At 48.4% G+C, this 20,357-nt stretch overlaps 1 non-coding gene and 1 pseudogene across 2 annotated transcripts in view; both read right to left on the bottom strand.

Moving 5' to 3' along the window:
* LOC144168448 (protein FAM117B-like) overlaps window positions 1–15,313 on the bottom strand; it is a 128,598-nt pseudogene extending 113,285 nt beyond the window's left edge. The window contains exons 1-2 of the transcript XR_013322182.1: window positions 15,194–15,313; window positions 14,657–14,980 (exon numbers count right to left, since the gene is read on the bottom strand). The product of XR_013322182.1 is annotated as a protein FAM117B-like (transcript). The remainder of the gene's footprint in view (window positions 1–14,656; window positions 14,981–15,193) is intronic.
* Window positions 15,314–17,844: 2,531 nt separating this feature from the next.
* Trnak-uuu (transfer RNA lysine (anticodon UUU)) lies at window positions 17,845–17,917 on the bottom strand. Its single transcript has one exon. It is a non-coding gene; the product is annotated as a tRNA-Lys (tRNA).
* Between the last annotated feature and the right edge of the window lie 2,440 nt (window positions 17,918–20,357).

The following is a 20,357-nucleotide window of genomic DNA, read 5'->3' as shown; positions in this document are numbered from 1 at the left end:
TTGTCTAAAGACGACCTTTTTCACTGCTGTCGTGAGATGGTCGGCACCCGACTGAAACGTCTCCTAATAAGCACGTTACAGAAGCGTATACTTTTTCACAGCTTATCACGGCAAGTGAAGAATATTTATAGCTTTGGTTGATGGTGACGACGATAATAATAATAATAATAATAATAATAATAATAATAATAATAATAATAATAATACCAAAGCAAAGCACTAAACTGCACCCTATACTTTTCAATGCAATTTCAACTGTCATTTAGCGTTAACATAAGGAAATTATCAGTGCTGCGGCGTCGTATTTTTTTTAACCTCGCAGTAGGAACGCGGCCGCTGCAATCGGAAACGTAAACTCGCATTTCAGCGAATAACAGGGCAGTATTCGAATTTAAACGAAACCAGGGACCAATTCGATCGACACCCTGCTCGAGAATGTTCGCACCCAGACGTACTACTTCGAAGAGGTGCAGACCAAAAAGCACAAAGATTAGAACGCACACGCAGGCTCAAATTTTGCGGATGAGCGGGAAATATGAAAAATAAAAAAAGAACTGAGCGTGCCAACTGCCCAGCACGCACGCACTACAGCGAAAAGGAATATATTATTATTCCGTTCCAGTTCCGCCAACCGCGTATACGCATATAGTTAAGACCGCATGCATATATAGACTGGGCGATATATACTAAACCAACGCCCCAACAACGACGCGCCAACCAAAAAAGAGAGAACGTTTCATAAAAAATTCACAGAGAATTCGGCGAGGACGATGGTACAAAGCGCGTTTATACGCCAGCTTTGAACAGAGTCGGAAACGTGGCAACAAACTGGACAACGCCGCGAAGAATTGATATTCGGGTCGCGCGCGTGCAAGGCGCTCGCCTCCTCCCTCCCTTTTCCCGCGTTTTCAAGATTAAGTTCGCTCAGGCAGCAATCGATACTTTGGCGCGACGCCACGGCGCGCTGAGCTGCAGCTCGAAGATGTATATGTGGCCATTCGATACTGCCGGGTGTGTTTGCGGTTCTTTCTTTTTTTTTCTTCTTTTTTTTTTTTTCCCGTTTCGCGGTTTGGCTCGCGAGGAGCTGTCCGCATAACTGCATGCAAACGAATTCAAGTGGAAGCGAAGGAGACAGGGTTTTATAACCGGACCGTCGTTGCCGGGCTTCGGCCACGCAGACGCCGCTGCAGTGTCGCCTGACGTGGTGCTCTTATGGCGCCGCGAGATGCTTAAACGCCTGCTGGGCGCATCAATTTATTAGCGCCAGTCTGGTGCGGCTTAAATTAACCGCGCGTCCATTCAGCGAAATGGGGCGAGGGGAGGGGCGTGCCTAACCTATTAGACCAAACGGGCAGACGTCGGCCATGGCATACATAAGCTGAAGCCACAACCCGTGTGAACACAGACAAAAAAAAAGGGGAAAACGAAAATGCGTCTCCTGTTTGCAAGCGACTCGGTTAGAGAAGCATTAGCAATGCTAACAACGATAGATTTAAACGAGCCGCATACGCCAGTAGCCAACGCCGTAATGTTTTCGGGGACCTTGAAGGAGAAGAAAAAATTCGGTACAAAGTTAAACTGCCGCGATTGTCGCGTCACATTTTGTTTGTTTGTTTGTTTGTTTTTTCGAGGCAGATCTAAAAGCCAGGAAAATGGTTCTTTTAATGCCAGTGCATTTGACGCCTTGCTGAGCGAGAAAGCCGGCGCCCGGCGACTGTAGCCGCGAAACGGCTCCTAAACCCATGTGACTGCGAAGCTTCCTATAGCGCGTACTTCGTGTTAATAAAGCTCAAAGGAACACACTCACTGCTAGGCACCGCCCGGGCATGCGCGGTGGCTGTCAGGCCTTTCATAACGGAATAACCCGCTCCAATTCAGTCACAAAACTCGAAGGACCACTCAGATTGATTGATTGTAAGGTTTAACGCGCCGACTGAAGGCAGACGATGAGGCGCGCCGTAGTGGAGGGCTTCAGATTAATTTTGACCACCTGGACATCTTTAAGGTGGGGTGAAATCTCGAACCTACAGGCGTTTTGGCTTTTCGCATGGATCGGAAAAGCGGCCGCCGCGGCCGGGAATCGAACCCGCGCCCTCGTGCCCAGCAGCACAACGCCTTGGCCACTGAGCCACCGCGGCGGGTAAAGAGCACTCCGAAAACGCTCAATTTGACATTAATGCTTTCGCATTTACAACTTATACCAAGCGCTTCAGCGCCCACTGTGGGTTAATTCTCTATTTCAACTGGGTAACACCGTCGGCGATGGGCGACTCCGCGCAGCTAAACTGTTTTCTCTTGTGCAACTAATCAGCTTCAACGATTCACAATAGTGGCTACCCCCGCTAATCTTTTTATCTCGATAGTTTGGCGAGACACTTTTCAGATCCTGTCGATTCAAACATTTTCAGTTCAACCATTTTCAGCCTTTCGCTGAAACGACGCCTCGAAATGCACACACACAAAAAAAAAAAGAAAGCAACGGCACGTCTTTACAGTTCAGACACGACTCCGCGCGTAACCCCACATGGCGTTTCGTTTTGCCTCTACTTTCAAAGCGCATGGCGTACAACTACGCATGCCATGCAGCTTCGCTGCGGAAGTGCAGAACGCACGAATACACGCACGGCGAACGGTGAAAAGAAATACGAACAAACAAAGCAGACGGCAGCGATGTGGCGACGATGCAGCCAGATATGAAGATAAAAAGAAAAGAAACCTCGAACCGAAATGGAAGCGACACACCGAAATAGCGCAACCTCCACTGGGCATTTTTACTGTATCGTCGCCGCAACAGCGGCCGCTTATACGCCGCGGCGGGGCCGAAAGCCGCGCGCCCGCGCCCCCAGAAGGGCACATCGTAAAACTCGGGCGAACGAGAGAACAAAACCGACAAAATAAGCAGAAACGAAGAATGGAAACAAAACAAAAGAAAAAAAGGGACGCGGGACGTTTGAAACTTAAGACCACCCGAAGGGCAACGTTGTGACGCATGGGGCTCACTTCAGCGGAAAACAACCGGCTACACAGAAACGACTTTAACGTGGGCTATTTTCCCCGCGCGGCTTTATACGCTTCAGAACACAAATGTCTGTCGACATGTGCGTGCGCACATGAGATAAACGCACATATAGCGCACATGGACACATACAACCCACACATATCCCCCTCCAGCGTAAGGATTCAGCGATACGGCGACACTACGACACAGCGACAGTGACGGAACACCCAGTCGCCCAGCAGCCAAATTTGTAGGGCATAAGGTACATGTAATCCGAAGGCATGGGTTCGATCCCTAACAGAAAACAGAAAAGTTAACTTCACTTAGAAAGAAAAACCGCTAAACGTACCTACCCCCCCCCCCAATTAATTCCTTGGCGTTCTAGACTGCTGGCTTACTTTTAATATATATAGTGAATCAAAATAGGAAATGAGGGCGCGCGCGTGCGCGTGCGTGTGCGTGTGTGCGTGTGCGTGTGCGTGTGTGTGCGTGTGTGGAGAGAATAAAAAAGAAGCTGTATTTTCCAGTCCAGCTGCGCCATTCCATAGGGGGATCCACGCAGAGCATGCCAGCCGCGCCGGTCTCAAAATAAAAGAAAAAGTTTGCCTGAAATTCCGATCGCCATATTTTGGAATGTACCCCACCCCATAATCCGCCTCTTCCAAATACTACCCCCACCCTGGCACCCTATACCATCTGAAATGAGGGTTTTAACAAACCCCGCCCCTTACTCCTAATCCCCAACCTACATAGGAGCAGTGGGTGGCACGGCTGACCAACTACGACTCTCCTCCCGGCGTAGCATGGTGAGGCGGCTTGGGTGGCCAGCCAGCTAGCCAGGGTAGCGCGGAAAACCCCCCACCAGGCGGGTGCCCAGACATCAGCACCCCAACGCCTCACCTTAATAGAGTTTATATTCCTCCTTCTCCTCCCCCTCCTCCTCACTAGTGTACAACGCGACGAAGCTACGCAGGACCTATGAGGCCCGCGTCAGTCCGGACTTTCGAAGTGTTGGCAGGTTTCCCCATTGGACGATTGCAAAAATAAATACTAGAGAGCACGCGACCAACTTATCGTCGCAGAAAAACTGTTACATGACTATAGGCGGTAAACATCGTAAAAGTTACATGGCCTTTAGTCTGCAACGACAAAACTTGAGAGGAGAAAGGCGAAGATGTCTACATACAGGCGCTTCCTGCATGCGTGCGCGGGTATCCCCTCTTAGGCAAGCAGATTGGAACCAGCTACAGCGCGTTCAGGCATGCACGGCATCATCTGTTACCTCGAACAGCAACGCGATGAATGGCTTAAAATGCAGCAGTTCCGGCGTTTCCTCCTAGGCAGTCGTTCCGCCCGCTATACATAGCCTCCTACTGTTTCACTCCGCCTGGCCGAAATGTTTCCGCATTTCCTGTCACTGCATACACGCCTACTATACCTCGTGGAGCGAACCAAGGCGTTCTACTTTTCTCTCTTGTGGGGCTCACTCTTTCGTATAATAGAGTTTGATCAACCAAATCAATCTTGTTAAACGTTTCCACGTAACGTATGCCCTGCAATAAGCAATCTCGGCCATGTTTTTTTTTCTCTCTCTCTCTTTTTTTTTTTTACAAGGCTACTCGCCCCTGAAAATCATGCTTTCACCATTTCATTTCAGCCTACTCTCCGGCTGCGCAGTTTATTTAATAAAGTGCGTCCACATAAGCCCTACGACGTTTTCCCGGGGACCTCGAGGATGTAATAAAGCTTCGAGGAACACAAATGCCTGCCGTACAGAATGGAGGCGATCTGGACATACACGCTTTCCGCGCGCACGTGAACGGAGTCGCCTACATTTTGCAGCTCAAGCGTCCACCGCGTTTGCCCGATAACAGAAATTATCCGGGCCGCCGCGACGCACCGGAAAGGCTCACACAACGAATCTCGAACGTGAGAGAGTCGCGGATATGCGGATCTTAACCCATGGAGCCCCCTCTGCCACGAGCGATGCGAGAAATGCGCGGCGCTCGGACGACAGAGAAAAACAAAAACGAAAGAGGAAGCGGACGAGTCTCCGCGGCGTTTAGGAGTGTGAGAAAAGGAGCAGGTGGACTGCTTCCTCCGCGATAAGTTAAGGGGGGGCGAATGAAAGAATGAGCCTAATCACGTGGCCAACGGAACGCCGTGTCACGGCGACGCGGGGGGGAGCACACGTATGAGGCTCCCTGCTTTGTAAGCATTTATAAACGTGGGATTGCAGCCCGTCAACACACGCGAAGAGTAACGCCGAACACAAGGCCAGGTGCGGCTCGATCGCCCTGATGTTGCTTCGCAACCTGCCTCGAGTTTATATGGCTAGCACGTTTCACTGGGCCGCGGACACCGGAGGCAGTGTCGCTCCAAGGCCTCGCTCCGAATACGTGCTCCTCTCGCGAAAGAGACGGAGGGCTCTTGGAAGGCTGGAGTGCACGGCCCCCTAACCACTCCTGCCTCTTTATGGACATATTATAGAGCGTTGCCCCGTGATATGAAGTTAGCGGAAGACAATGCGAAGATTGCGCTAAGAAAGTGGCAGTTTGTTGTATTGAGAGTGCCGCAAAACGATTCCGGACTTGCCTAAGAAAAAAGGGGGAACGACACGGTGGACGTTTTAGACGCCATTAGTTACGCCGAAGCCAAGACAGGTTTCGCAACTTTCGCTCATTCATGAGTGAATAAGAATTTGCGGTTGTTGCAAAGCTATCACCGTTAGCCATCTCAGTAAAAATTCGCGCGTGGGGTTCGCTGCTCCTTCAAATATGTAGTTTTTTGACTTGGGGCCGTGTTCCGAGTCCCCCCTCCACTTCATTTGCTCCCTCCACTCGGCTGAGGGGAGCATTACGCTATGCTTACGCACGGGGAAATCGATTTCAATGACCTCCTCCACTGGAAGCTCGAGTGCAGGAAGGACTCAGGATACCGGGGTTAATTATCCACCGCATGTCCTGCGACATCGATAAGAGGCACGAGATATGCACACCACAATTTCTAGCCCACATTGTAGCCACGTCGCTACAATATCGTACCGCTACACTTGCACTGCAAGGCGCGCATAGCGGGGGGAGTGGGAAGGTCTGCGGATTAATTTGTTAGATCACCTCGAGACCCTTAAAAGGGCCATTAAGACAAAATACAGGTTCGGTTCACTAAAAAGGCTCTTTTGTCCCCACAACAACAGTAGCAACTTTACCGCCAACCTCAAAGAAATAGTCGGGATATTAAAGGAAACATTCAACAGGGGCGATTCCCTGGCCACTTTCCGGATGACGTCACTGAATTTGGTTTGTGCGCTTGGCGGCCGCCGATCTATCGCATTGTAGTGGAACTTCTAAGTTTCGTTTGATAGTATATATATATATATATATATATATATATATATATATATATATATATATATATATATATATATATATATATATATATATATATATATATATATATATATATATATATATATATATATATATATGTCACTTGAATGCTAACGCGCAGTTTACTGATAAAAATGTTTCTGTGCCGGTCTATAACACGTCACTGGGCACGAAATTCGAAAGTTGTTCAATATTTCTTGCGCTTGTTCCGGTTAAAAAAAAACGTCTTTGGTGGCTGGAAGGCAACTGAGTGAGCTGCCAAAGTCTAGTTCTTTCAAATAGACGAAAGTTGTATTTTTTTATTCATGGTCCCTTTAACGTGCGCCGAAATATCACCGCACATACGCACTTTTTTGACCATCGCCTCCATCCGAAAAAGGGCCGCCACGGCCGTAAACGGAATTCACGATCTATGTGAACGGCGCAACGCCTTCGCCAAAGAACCACCGCGTCGGGAAGTACAGATACAATTTCATGTCCCGATAATGAACCTCACGTGAGCACGTCTACAGTGAGGCCAAGCGCGGCGATAGTACCAGCTCTTTTGTTCCCGTCTATGCCACAAAGTGTCGGCGTCCAGCAAAGAGCCTCCGGATATTTGTCCCGTGGGCTTAAAATATGAGACTTCTTTAAAAGCTACCTAAATATTGCTTAAGTTAGAGCGCAGCTCTTAAGCGCCCGCTCCTGTGGATTTGCGTCTCCGCCGGCCTCGTAACTGAGCGAACGAGGAGGACACCGAGGATAGACGAGATAGAGATAGCAGGAAAGCGGGGGAGGAGAGTATGGCGAAAGTGTGTGGGTTTAGCGGCGGGGGGGGAGGGGGGTTTGCTGAGGCCGCGCGCAGCCGCGCGAACACGCTTGGCGGCGGCGACGTGCTGCGAGATAACCAGTGTAGCGCGCACCGTCAAGTGTTGGCTCTGATGCCGCGATCACTTCCTGAGACACAGCAGCTACGCGCCGCCACTGATAAGACCGCAGCAGCGCTCAAAGAGGGAGTATCGTAATCGTCAGACAGCTTTTTATTATTATTATTATTATTATTATTATTATTATTATTATTATTATTATTATTATTATTGAACGCTTGTAGGGTTTAACGCGCCGACGCAACGCATGCTGCAGGCGATGAGGCGCGCCGTAGTGAAGGGCTCAGGATTAATTTTGAACACCTGGGGATCTTTAACGTGCGCCGAAATCTCCCACACAAGGGGGGTTTTTGCCTTTCGCCTCCACCAGAAAAGCGGTCGCCGCAGCCGGGAATCGAATCCACGGCCTTGTGCTCAGCAGCCCAACGCCTAACCCACTGAGCCACCGCGGCGGGTGCTTTTCTTTTTTAAGACGATAGTCTTTCCTGGCCTACTTAAAAGCGAAAATTTTGGTCTGTCCATGTGTCTGCATGTCCCTCCCTTCAGCCGCCCGGCCAAAAGTTAGAACTCTCGAACAAGACGTTTATATAGACAAAACATTTACAAACTACTAGATCTGATGGCAATGCTCATACTTTTCAGAACTGTTGAGCAAGAAGAAAGCATTCAGCAAATTTGAGGCAAGACATCAGTACACAGGTGAGGTTTCCATTGTTCTTTTAAATAAATTTCAATGTTTGCTAGATAATTGCGATATAGGAAATAAAAAATACGCACTGAAAAAAATGTTTTGACTCGAAATAGATAGGTTGATTGATTGATTGCTAATGGTATCCTTTGTAACAGGACACGACGTGTCATCTTACCAAATAAACTAATATATCAACGTTTTACACTCTTTGTTTAATTCTAGCGCTGCTTTAGGGCAGGCTCAAAATACCTTTTTTTTTCTGTTACAGGTGGTAGCTGCCATATGCAATATTCCCCTCTCTGCTTTTCGTCCACCAGCATTCAATCTTTTTTTAAGCCTTCTCGAGTATCTACTTGTGCTACTCTTAAATCCTAGGGCTCCTGGAAGCCGAATATTTACCTCGCGTAAATTTGGATGGATACACTCACATTCCAACACTATGTGCCGCACAGTTTCTGTTCCTTTTCCGCAGACCACGCATACCCCTACATTTTGTGTACACTTCCCCGCAAAGCTCTTAGTTCTCAAGCAACCTGCTCCCTCAACAAGCGAAGCACTGCCTTTGGAATTATTGTAGAAATTTTACTTTCTGATGTCCAATTTCTCTGCTCCGTACATCTCTAACGACGTTTCAGCTTGCAGTTTTTCCTCCCCACTTAGTTTTTTTCTGCTTGGCTTCCTTCCTTCTTTCTTTTTTTTCTTCTTTTGATAGCATAGAAAAAGCGCTGGCGGCGCCCCCTCGTGGCCGTGTTCCTAGTTCAACAGTAATAAAAAGTTCCAGTAGATGGCCCAGTGCAGTGGAGCGCTGCCAAATGGAAGACTTTCAGCAAACACCTAAGCGAAACGGAAGGGGAAAAGCGCGAGAAACGGGTGGAAAAGAGAAGAGACGCATTTATGTGGCACGGCCGGCAGAAGACTATCGTCTTTCGACGACACTTGAAACGAAGTGAGCAGATACGCGACCATCTTTTTTTTTTTTGCGGGTTTTCGCAGCGATCAAGGCGCTAACGGCACCTCAGGAATCTCTTTAAAATGAGGAGGTCCTGATTTTCCCTGGACTAAACGTCGTACAGCCAACCGAATAGCATGTGCTTCGACTGTAAAAATGAAAGTCACTGACTCGTATACGATGCGCAGTAAAACGTTTGAGAGAGGGCATTGAGGTGCTGGAGCTGTGTTCAAATACACGAGGGCACAGCGAAGTAGGAGGACACCCTGAATGATTTCGGCCACCTGGTCGATTCAACACCCACAAAGCGCTGCGTATACAAAGACGCTTTCTAGACTAGGCTCACGCGAAATATATATATATATATATATATATATATATATATATATATATATATATATATATATATATATATATATATATATATATATATATATATATAAGACAGAAATAAGAATTGGCAGTCAAGAAGACCTCGGAAAGCAAAGGGGAGGATGTAGTAGCTCAAGATAAAGAATTTGGAAAATAAGAAAGTGGAGAAAAAATGCCCGCCAGATGGGATCCGAACCCACGACCTCCAGAATACCGGTCTGGTGCGATAACCACTACGCTACCGGCGGGGCTACTTTAGCCTCCACTTTCTGGGGTATTTACGTTCAGGTGTTTTTGTTTCCTGCACTTGGGGGTGGTAGCCAGCGCCACTCGGACTACTCGGGGTGAAGGGGACCTTCTTTTTACCCCTGGGCCGTGACTCGAGCGTCTACGACATGTCGAGAGTGGTCGACCAACGTTGAACCCTCTTAAGCTCCCTATGGCACCAAGACTGCCAGAACAGAGGCCCTCGCTATGCATGTAGCGAATCAGAATAGGAAATGAGGGGCTCGTTGAAAATAAGACATAAATAAGAAAGCAAGTCTCTTTGCTGAAACGTTGGCAACAATCGTGCTTTTACCTTGTTGAAAGTTTTCGTGTCTTGTGTTCTCTACCATCTTCAAAAGTTCAACTGCTCCCTATATATATATACTATATGAATATATATATATATATATATATATATATATATATATATATATATATATAAACACAGGAAAATGTAATGGCGGCATTCTGCCACGGGGGGAAGAGAAGAAATTCCAATAATTACGTAACCTTCATGGAAGCGTCATGGAGAATTCATATGGCATCAACAACGCGCTTTGTCTGTCCGCCGATGATGAAAAACATGCTTTCAACGACGGACGCCATCGTTGTCATAGATCTCTATTTATGCCGAGGCCGGCGCCTCCGACGACTCCTAACGTCGTCACATTCTGGCATTTCCCCGGAACAGAAACACAATCCGCACAAGCGAAACCGTTCTTGACGTACATTGACTTGTTTATTTTCATTGGACTTTGAAATAATAAAGAAAAAAAAAGACACTTCTCGGGTGACAATCCAAGGGCGAAGAAGAAGAAGAAAAAAGAAAACTTTTACGCTGCAACTTTTCCCTGAAACGCAATCACGCATATATCATCGGGCGGCACGGCGGCGTTTCTCGGGGCGAGTCGGAAGGAATACCGCCGTCCCTTTGTTATCGCTGCACCACGCGACTGCAGGGTGTTTTTCAATCGAATCTCCCGCGCAACAATGCACATTGTGCGAATAACAATCACACGCCGCCTCTACTGACCCGTCACGCTTCGCCCAGAAGAAGAAGAAAATAAACACATAGCCACGAAGTGTGCGGGATCAATAATAAATGGCCGTCGCGTCATGTATCGTCTGCCCGAATTCCACCCTCCCCCCCCCCCCTTATTTTTTCTCGTTTCAGTAATCCCTATTGGATGCGTGATTGCTGTGGCGGCTTTCATAAGTGTATGTTCGAAGTTCGAAAAGAAACCATTACACGGCTGAGTTCAGACGAATTCAGCCGAAAAAGGACAGTACGAGAACCGTGTTACGATGCAATAACATGCACAGATATACACGTTAACGTCACTTCGTGTGCATTATGCATTGTAAGCGCGAATCAACAATGCAGCAACGTGGAGGAAGTTCTCGTCCTACGGCTATATAAAGAAAAACAGGACTCGTGCGAAACACCTAAAATGTAAACCAAGAAATACAGGTCACAGCGAATACACAGCTTAGAGGAGCACAAGATCAATGGATAGAACCTTGAATCTTTGATAGATAGCGAGCAGCTCGAACTGGGTTTTAAACAGAGAAGCACGACTTGGAAGCAGCCCAGGAGGTAACTCGGACGCGCCATAGTGGAGGGTTGCAGACTAATTTATATATCTCTGGGTTCTTTTTTTTTTTTTGAAATGCCGAGCAGCAAGGACGTTTCGTGTGCTCCGACTAGATGCGACTGCGAACCTCAGGTAAAAAAAAAAAGAACCTGGCCATCTCCGCAAACATAAAAACCTGGGCAGGGGCGAAGCATGCAGTGTGTTAGTGCATGATGCGATTTCGAAGTTATGATGAAGTTTAAAATGCGGTTTCAATGCTGAGCACTCGGCGTCTTAGGGCTCGGCGTTTTTGCCCACGGAGATGAAACCGTTTGGGGGGGGGGGGGGTAGAGGTAACCAGCTTCACTTTAAAAGTCTCGCTCGTGTCTTCGAAGCCCGAAGCATTCTAGCGCGAGGCGTCCGAAAACGAGTCCCCCGGTGTGTTCTTTTATAAATGTGCGCGTTTTTGCCCACCGAGAGGAAACGTCCTGCCGCGAGGCGTTGGAAAACGAATGCTCCGGTGTGCTCTTTTAGTGCACGTTACGTTGGAAAACAAGTTGGAAAACGCGAGATGTTGGAAAACGAGTGTCAAGGTGTTTTAGTACCGTGACCACATGAGACGCCGACAACCCGAGCCCCTAAGGTGACGAACGTTTTCCGAATAACATGACCGCGGGATGAAATACTTTGTCTTAACGGAACTTTTTCCAGCTAAACAAAACAACGCTTCTTGCAGTAACAGATGGTGCATCTCAGGAGGCACATGAGCCCTTCAACTAAAAAATTGCAAAAGTGCCGCATCGCTCATGAAAACTTTACTGACAGCGCATAAATGGACACCAAAATGAACAGCACATAACAACTTTCGCCAAATCACAAGAAAAGTCCCAAAGCAAAATTTTCGCCATTTTCTTGAATACATCTCAACTTTCCTCGGCTCGTCCGTCCTTGCGGAGCCCCGCAAGAGCAAAAAAGTTAACAGAAATCACCCATGCGCAACCCTAAAATATGTGTTACAACCGCTAGTGCATGCTGGCCGCAATGGAGTGCGCACAGATAGAAGAGGAAGGAGCAAGCTTAACGTCGGGGAAAAAAAAGAAGACACTCCTTCCTCCCTGCGACTAACAGACGCTCAGCCGTGCTTCGTCCCTTCATTTCAAATGAGTATACACCCTCCAAGGTGCCCGTTTTCAACCTTACTAAAAATTTCGCTACGACGCTGCATCAAAAAGCGGACCAGCAAACGTACACCACAAAACGAGCAAAACCCACAAACCCGCCCCTTGGCGCCAACATGGCTTCTCTGGGTCTCTTTTATTGCCAAGCGATTGGCCACTCCAATCGTACCTTTCATTAGGGAGCGAGGCACGGTCAGGCAGTCTGGACGGGGTGACGTCACAAGGACAGCTAGTTCACGGGGACACGGCCTGCGCGCTAGCATCGCGTTTTTTTTTTTTTTTTTGACGTAGTGGAGAGGGACGCGGTTTCTTCAACATACATACCAGGAATGCGAATAGAACGACATGCAAATCATAGGGCTCGGAAGAGATGGCTTCTTTGACTTGACTGTAGGATTTTACGCGCCGATGCAACGCAGGCGATGAGGCGCGCCGTAGTGGAGGGCTCCCGGTTAATTTTGACCATCTGGGGATCTTTAACGAGCGCCGAAATCTCGCGCACACGGGCGTTTTTGCTTTTCGCCTCCATTAGAAAAGCGGCCGCCGCGGCCGGGAATCTAACCCGACCGAGTCCTCGTGCTCAGCTGTACAATGCCTTAGCCACTGAGCCACCACGGCGGGTAGAAGGTATGGCGCGGAAGGGATACGGTCAACAATGTCATCGCAAGGGTCCAACGGGCTGCGACAGGGCAAAAACCGCGATAATCGCACATGCGCGAGAAGGCATAACCTGGTGTGCGAGGTTTACAAATCCGGTCGTGGGTGGCACGGGGAAAACTGCGCTTCGCTGCGGAGACGGACGCGGCGCGTGGGAACGTGCGAAATGTCAATGCGGCCCCGGATGCCCAGGTATCTCGGAGAGGCGATCGGCACCTGCAACGCGAGCACGACGGGCTGCCGCTTATCGCGAAATGAAAGGATTGCCGATGTGCTTGCAGCAGGCTTGATGTCAAAGATTGAGCCTCGTGGTCGTTCTCGTATTCGATCGACGGTAGCCGGGCCATTCCAGTTCGACTGCTAGGACAGACCAATAGCCGGGGCAGAAAATTAAACAAGGAGCGATCCGTGCTATCGGACTGCTGCTTGCGCCCCACTGCCCCGCACAAAACCGAAAGCCGTTCATCAAAAAGCTCCTGCGACTGCCCCGTTGCTGTAGGCGTTGCCGGCACATATGTGGAACACCGGACAACATTATCCTTTTTTTGTGATTTTTGTTAGGTGAAACAATACGCGCTTTCAAATTTAGATTACAACATGATTGGAGCTGCAAGTGGGTAACCAGGTGTGTCCCAACAAGGCAAAACCGCAAGATAATATCAATCATACTTACTAGTAACAATAGTTATTACCTTCGCTACCGGAAACCCGCTTCCCGGACGGCCTGCAAGGCAGTGCGCGCGCGCCTGCTGGCCTGTTACCCAGATAAAAAAAGAAAAAAAAAAGTAAATGGAGACTGATTTAGCTACGGCAGTGCAACATCATAGTACCGCTGCAGCGATTTGTTTTTCATTTCCTGTAGGAACACTTTGGAGTTTGTAAAATAAATGTGCAGAAAAGAGAAAAAGTCGGGGATAATGCACCTCACAACCTGAGAACGTCGTATTACGTCACCAGCCCGAATCTATTGACGCACACAACCAACACCACCTAAGTTCTAGGTGGTGTTGACACAACCCCCCCCCCCTTAAGTCTCTAGCGCGTTTTTATTGCGCAGCATAACTGGGGACACCGTTCACACTGTTATGCGGAAGCCCCAAGCATAATCCGCGTCCAACACATGCATCATTTGCAGTGATAGGCACGGAGTCTAAATTAAAAGATGCCTGGGCGCTTGCCACAAAAAAAAAAAAAAGAACACCAAGAGCAGAGAAAAATTTGACGCCTTTAAATCGCAGTACTCGACATAGGAACCAAGCCGAATTCAAAACGATTAAATATTTCGACCACAACATAGCATCCAGGAAGTACTGCCTCACCGTCAGAAGTAAACTACAACAAAAACACTGGAAATAATTTTCGTTTCCACAAGCTGCCGCTAGCAACACAACGAAAGACAAGTAGACAAAAATAAATTCTATATAATACACAAAACCGTCGACAGCAGGAGACACCACTGCGCCATTTCCCGAGTGCGCAGTCCGGGGGAAAAAAAGTAAATATTGCTACTCGACTGCCTTCCGTTCATGGTCAAGTATGGTATCGAGCGGTTGCATGCAGGCCTGCTCGCAGCAAGTGAACCGAGATACCGGGGCCCGAGAGCCTACGCTGTTACGGAAACCACTCAGAGCGAACAACTGCCGAAGCCGGCGCACGGGAAAGCGCAGACGATTCCGGCGGCAGCCGGTACGGGAGAAGATGTAGGCTTAGCTCACCTTTGGGTCCTTGCGCCGCCAACGAAGCTTTGGTTTCCGGCGATATCCTCTGATCGGGCGACTGTCTGCTCTTCATTCGGACACTGTCATGCGCCCAGCACACGGGAGGCGACGGAGACGCCCTTCTGGCGACGTTCCTTTGCGTCGGGCTCCCCTGTCGCATCAATGCCAGCGGCAGCGTAGGGCGAACCGGCTTGCTCGACGCGGCAGCCGCCGCCACGGAGCTGGGCGAGAGCCGGATCCGCTGCGGAGGGATCGCCGACATTGTGCGCCTGCACCGCGACAGTTCACCGCTCGCGACCTGCCTTGCGCGGACGACACGACCTGGGCGATGAGAAGCGGCGTAGTCCTTCCTTTTACGCCGCTAACGACTGCAAAGTGCAAATCGCCGGCCGGCTACTGAGTGACTTGTTCACCGCTACTGTCGCCAATACCCACAAATAGAGCCCCGCTGGAACAATATAAACAGACGGAGACAGGATCCGCCGAAGCGCCCGGCAGAAAGATCCGACGAACAGTGAACAAAATCAAACGCACCTAAATGAAAACAAAGCAGACGGCGGCCAGAAACAGTCGGCGCTCAACGGATCTGCTGCCGTGCCGTCTGTCAAAAATGCAATTCTCGCTCCCAGCCTGCGTCGTCGGTCGTCGGTGCCGGTGAGCACGCTGCCAACGAGAGCACCGATCACGTGGCATATGCACGTGACCAGCAGGCGAGCCTCCGGTTGGACGGTTCTTGGCGCGTTTTATCAATGAAGAGGTGGAGCGTACTTACGCTACGTCACAGCCTCCCGCTTCGGCCGCCGCCGTAGTAGCGGCAGCAGCAGCGGCGCTCCCGCGGAAGCCTCGCTGGCCGAGGAAACCGCTAACCCGTGGTGTCAACTTTCGCCCCTGCTTTGTCCGTCATAAACCGTGCTGTCCGGCAATCATGCGTGACCTTTTTTCTGTTATTTCCTCCAGTGTTGACGATAAAAGAGTCAAACGCCGACTCAAAAGCCGGGGCAGAACGCATCTCTCTTCGCACTCATCGAAAATGGAGCCGTAGCAGACGAATTCTGCGCTCCCATGAGCTTAGCGCATCGGTACAGTGTAGTTTTCTGTAGCATCGGCGTGCGCAGTGCTACAACCTTGCTAGCTCAATTTTAACGATCCGGTCGGGGGCCCGCGCAAGCGCGCCCGGCGTTTGGCTTCTCGCGAAAATGTATGCAATGGTGCCACATATGTAATTCCTGCTGGGGAGCTAATGACAGGCGCGCTGCGCGCTCGTCGTACGGCAGCGGTGGGTCTCAGAGGCACCGATTGTGCCTGCCACGTTGGCCAATTTTGTGATTTGAAGGGCTGTACCTATTAATACTTTTTTTTTTTTTGCTGTGGGTTTGTAAAAAGAATATGGCGAGAATATAGAGAAAGCACGCGCTCGTTTCCGGAACTGGGCTTTGGAACACGCGGAAATGGGAAGTACCGGACCATCCCTGAAGAGAATGTATTGTCTGTTTTTCCTCAGTGGCATTTCTTACTTGCCGTGGTCGTGGTAAGAGCAGAAATCAAGATTGTTGTGTAGCTTGTAAAATGAAAACTATACGGACGTAGTCGTTATTTGATAATAGGCAGAGTTGTGGCTTCATACGCTTCCACTCACCCCTTCCCCCCCTTGCCCCCGTCCTAGGTCTAAAATTTTTAGTGGATGCGACAGTCCTTGCCCCCCTCTTTGTAACGCATGCCTCATGCATTCTGCCATAGTGAACCAATTCGAGGGCCCGATATCCGTCAAGGACCGTGTTGAGTCTAGCAACTATGACGTTCGCCTCAGCTATTTGCCGATTTGCCAGCTCATTTTTCAATATTTTGCTTTAGCGAAATCCGATGTTATTAGATGAATGGCGGAACTAGGATGCCACTATTCACCGCACTAGTGGAGAAATGTGAAGGCACTCCACATGTGGAACAACATGGAGGAATTTCAGCAATTCGTTTATGCACGCTGGTTTCGGAATTTTTCTCACCAAAATAGGAGGGGGGGGGTTAGTTTTCACGTGTCGAGTATGACCAGGAGCGATGATGTGCAATATCTAAGACCTTTGTGGTGCTACACACCACGGGACGGGTTCGATTCCCGGCCGCTTAGGCTGTATTTTCGATGAAGGCAGGATTTGAAAATGCCCGTGCTCGTCAGAGGCTTTCAAGGGACAAATTATAGCGCTCCGTGCTCTATTATGGTAGTGTTCTAATGTTATCCCGCGTGTAGCTGAATTCGTTGCCCCAATTTGAATTTTAAACTCGGGTAATACACCTCTGTGCACCCTGAAGCACTCGTTCGAATGTTTTTTTTTTTTTCTTCTTTGCTTTCCTTCAGCCTGGCTAGTGTTTCCTTAAGCGCGCGAAGAATTTTTTTTTTTTTGCTCTTATGGAGCTATATTTCAAATCATCGCAATCTCTCGTGACCTCCACAGCATCGTGTTGAACTGAATTGCGTCACATATGACGCACCACTCGCAGCAGGCTATTTCCTTTCGGTGACAGCATTTAAAGCGTCCGGTGATGAGTGTAAGCAACGCCGTAAAATAGAAGCAGTCTACCCACGGCATTGATGCTGCGGAGAGCCAATGCAGAGCCACTAAATAAGTTTTGAGTTTGTGACACTAGGCGAATGCTTTTGGTGACAGAGTGAGATTCACACCGCTTCCAAATTGAAAAGAGAATAAGTGCAATTAAGAGCTATTTTTATCGGCCCATGCTATTTAACAACACAAATAGGCTCGGATCAGTAGCAAGGTACTCATGATTCGTTAGCGCGAGCCATTAAAATAACGCAACAGGTGGCTTTGCGGCGCGAGCGCGTACGCTAATGGGGTAACTATTTCCAGGGCTACGTGTGAAGACTTCAAACTTCAAAAGTGGTGTAGCGTATCAGCGGCACGTTACACTATACTGCTTACTGTAAACCCTTCGGGAGATTATTGGCTATTACTATAGTGCTCTACTATTACTGTTCATTACAGTTCATCAAACGATCGTGAGCGCGTCTCATGAGCAGCGGTTTCGTGAGCGGTTTTGCGAGCAGCGGTTTCGTGAGCCAGATATTTAAAGCGGCAAAGTTTTGCTAAACCGTAAATCTGCCTGAGTTCGTGGATCCAAACCAATTCGTCGCAAAAACAAAGTTCGAACAAAAAAAAAAAAAAAAAAAACCGCGCCCGAACGGGGGCTCGAACCCCGGACCGTTAGGTTAAAAGCCTAACGCTCTACCGACTGAGCTATCCGGGCGGACAAGGAAGATCTTGTTAACGAACGTAGAGATGAATTAGGTTTTAAAGAAACACCGAAGGTGTTGAATGCAATGTTTTCCTCCACCGTAGACCCAACGGAGGAGTGTGGGGGATCGGAGTGTTAAACGTGAAAAGCGTCAGCGATTTCTAGTGGGGCTTCAAACGAGACTGATTTGACTCCAGCAACAGACGACCCGTACAACACGAACATTGGACACGTACACTGATGTTCTTTGTCTTCACATTTCTTTTTTAGATAAATGTCATTGAGCTCACGGGAATTAACACGCTAGAATTGGAGATCTGCTGCCTATCTTGATGCCAAATTCGTCACGGGCATGACCTCGCTAAAAAGTGACGATAGTCGTTGTGGCTTCCTCCTCATATCAAGTTGATCTGCTTGACACATTTTGTCGGACGGCCGTTGCCTGTGGTTCTAGTGAACTAGAAATCGGAACTAGATTCTAGTTGGCTGTATTATGGACACCCGCAGAGGTTCGTGAGAACGGTGCGGAGGAGGATTAGGAGCGGGCTATCAAAGAGAATTGCAGATTTGTGTAGGATCCAAATGAATAATTTTTCATCTGAAAATAATTTATAACGTCTAAACCAGCTGTCGTTTATTCACTATTAATTATTTTATTGTTACTTTTCTATTTCTATTGCCTCCCCTCCACTCAATCGCCTATTCCTACCAGAAAAAAAAAAAGAGGACAAGAAAAGAAAAAGATCGCTGATGGCAATGACTAAAGTTGTTTTTTTGTTACAGCGTTGAAGGTCTGATAAATTTTATTTTCCCGAATTTCCGGTTTCCAGTAGTATTTTAGTGGTTTTGCCGGCCTTTCTTGACACATTTGTAAATCTGCTTTTATTAAAAAAAAGTGTTGCTTCTTCACGTACATATGGTGTCCAGCTGACGTGTCCAGACATCAGGCAGTGGGACATCACTCTAATTAATATTTAGGCAATAGCTACTGCCTCAGAGTAATAAAATCGTAATGCTAAATTGTTCCTCTTTTTTTTTTTTTTTCCTGCCGAGAGGGAACACAACCAACAGATAGATTCATATCCAAAGTCCATGCCGCTTGCCACATACGCAGAAATATTGTCACCACCACGCTACAGTGAACTTCAAACCAACACATATCCCCACAACAGCATACTTCACGCCATGTACCCAACGCAATGCAATGCCAACTGCAAATACTGCCCGCAGGCCGGCACCGTACACCACATCGTGTGGCGTGCCCCACACGCCAGAACACCGAATCATCCAGGGGCGATATTCTCGTGTCGTGTCCGTTTTGTGTCTGTTTCAAAACTGTCCGTTCTGAGTAAGCCCTCATTGGCTAAAAGCGAACACCAGGATGTAACGCCATGCAAGCATGGAGGAGCTATGAGCCGCGGCTCCTCGGAGCAGACAATTTGGAGCAGACGATTTTTCGTCGCCTTGTTGTTGGTTCGCTGCCGGAACAATAAACACATAAAGTATAGTTTAAAATAGGTTTAGTCATTTAAAATGTGTTTACCAAAACAGTTGCTCGAAAGTCAACCCAAAGCTCACCTACAACTTGAAGTACGTCCGAATAAAACGGGCGCAAAACGGACGTTTTCAAAACGGACGAACACGAGAATACCGCCCAAAAGCTGATGCTCCTCCACGCAACCGGTCGCGCTGTAAATAAAGCCTTGAAAACAAACACGCAAGAAAACTACCCGTGCTTCGTTTAAACGTATTCATATAAAAAACATAATCTACGAGCTATTTCTCATTAAGCCATTCCTTCCCCTGCATCGCGGTAATTGCACATCTAGGACCACTACATTGCGATCTTGTGCCACAAGGTGACAAGAGTGCCAGATTACCTACCTCCTCGGGCCATACACGAAGTTAAAAAGGCGGATCGTCATCACCTTCCTGGGCGGTGAAGGTATGCAAGAAATTTCATTACCACAGCCATCCGGCGGCAAGCGAAGTCTGGCGCTCATTCTCCGGTCTTCGCGTGCGTTCAGGCATGCCGCCGGATGAGGATGCGTTATGCGAACAGGGTAAATGATCCGCTTCACTGCATTTTAGCTAGCACCATCGCTTGTCTTTTGCAGTGCGCGAAGTCCTTGACTGCGCCTGCTCGCACTGAGACCCTCGGTGGGGCGGCACCCCGGCCGCCATGCCTTAAAGCGGCTTAGGGTGCAATGCGCTCTGGTGAGGTAGTTCGACTCTTAATTGCGGCGGTGCACACCATCGTACCGTCATATGTGGTTACGCTTTCATTATGACGGCCACACGCAGAGCGCTTCTTTTTAAATGTTGAATAACTAGCTGGCTTTTGAAGATTTAGAACTGAGCTTAACGGGGCCATGCAAACAAAACACGTTTGTTTTATTCGAAAGATTTGGTGGTTTATAGTGCCCCCCACGTTTTTTCGGCAGCAAAAGAT

This window comes from Haemaphysalis longicornis, unplaced genomic scaffold, assembly GCF_048455015.1.
Source record: "Haemaphysalis longicornis isolate Haplotype H1 unplaced genomic scaffold, Haemaphysalis longicornis Haplotype H1 scaffold_2, whole genome shotgun sequence".
NCBI classification, from domain to species: Eukaryota; Metazoa; Arthropoda; class Arachnida; order Ixodida; family Ixodidae; genus Haemaphysalis; species Haemaphysalis longicornis.
This window is presented reverse-complemented; position numbering and strand designations above follow the sequence as displayed.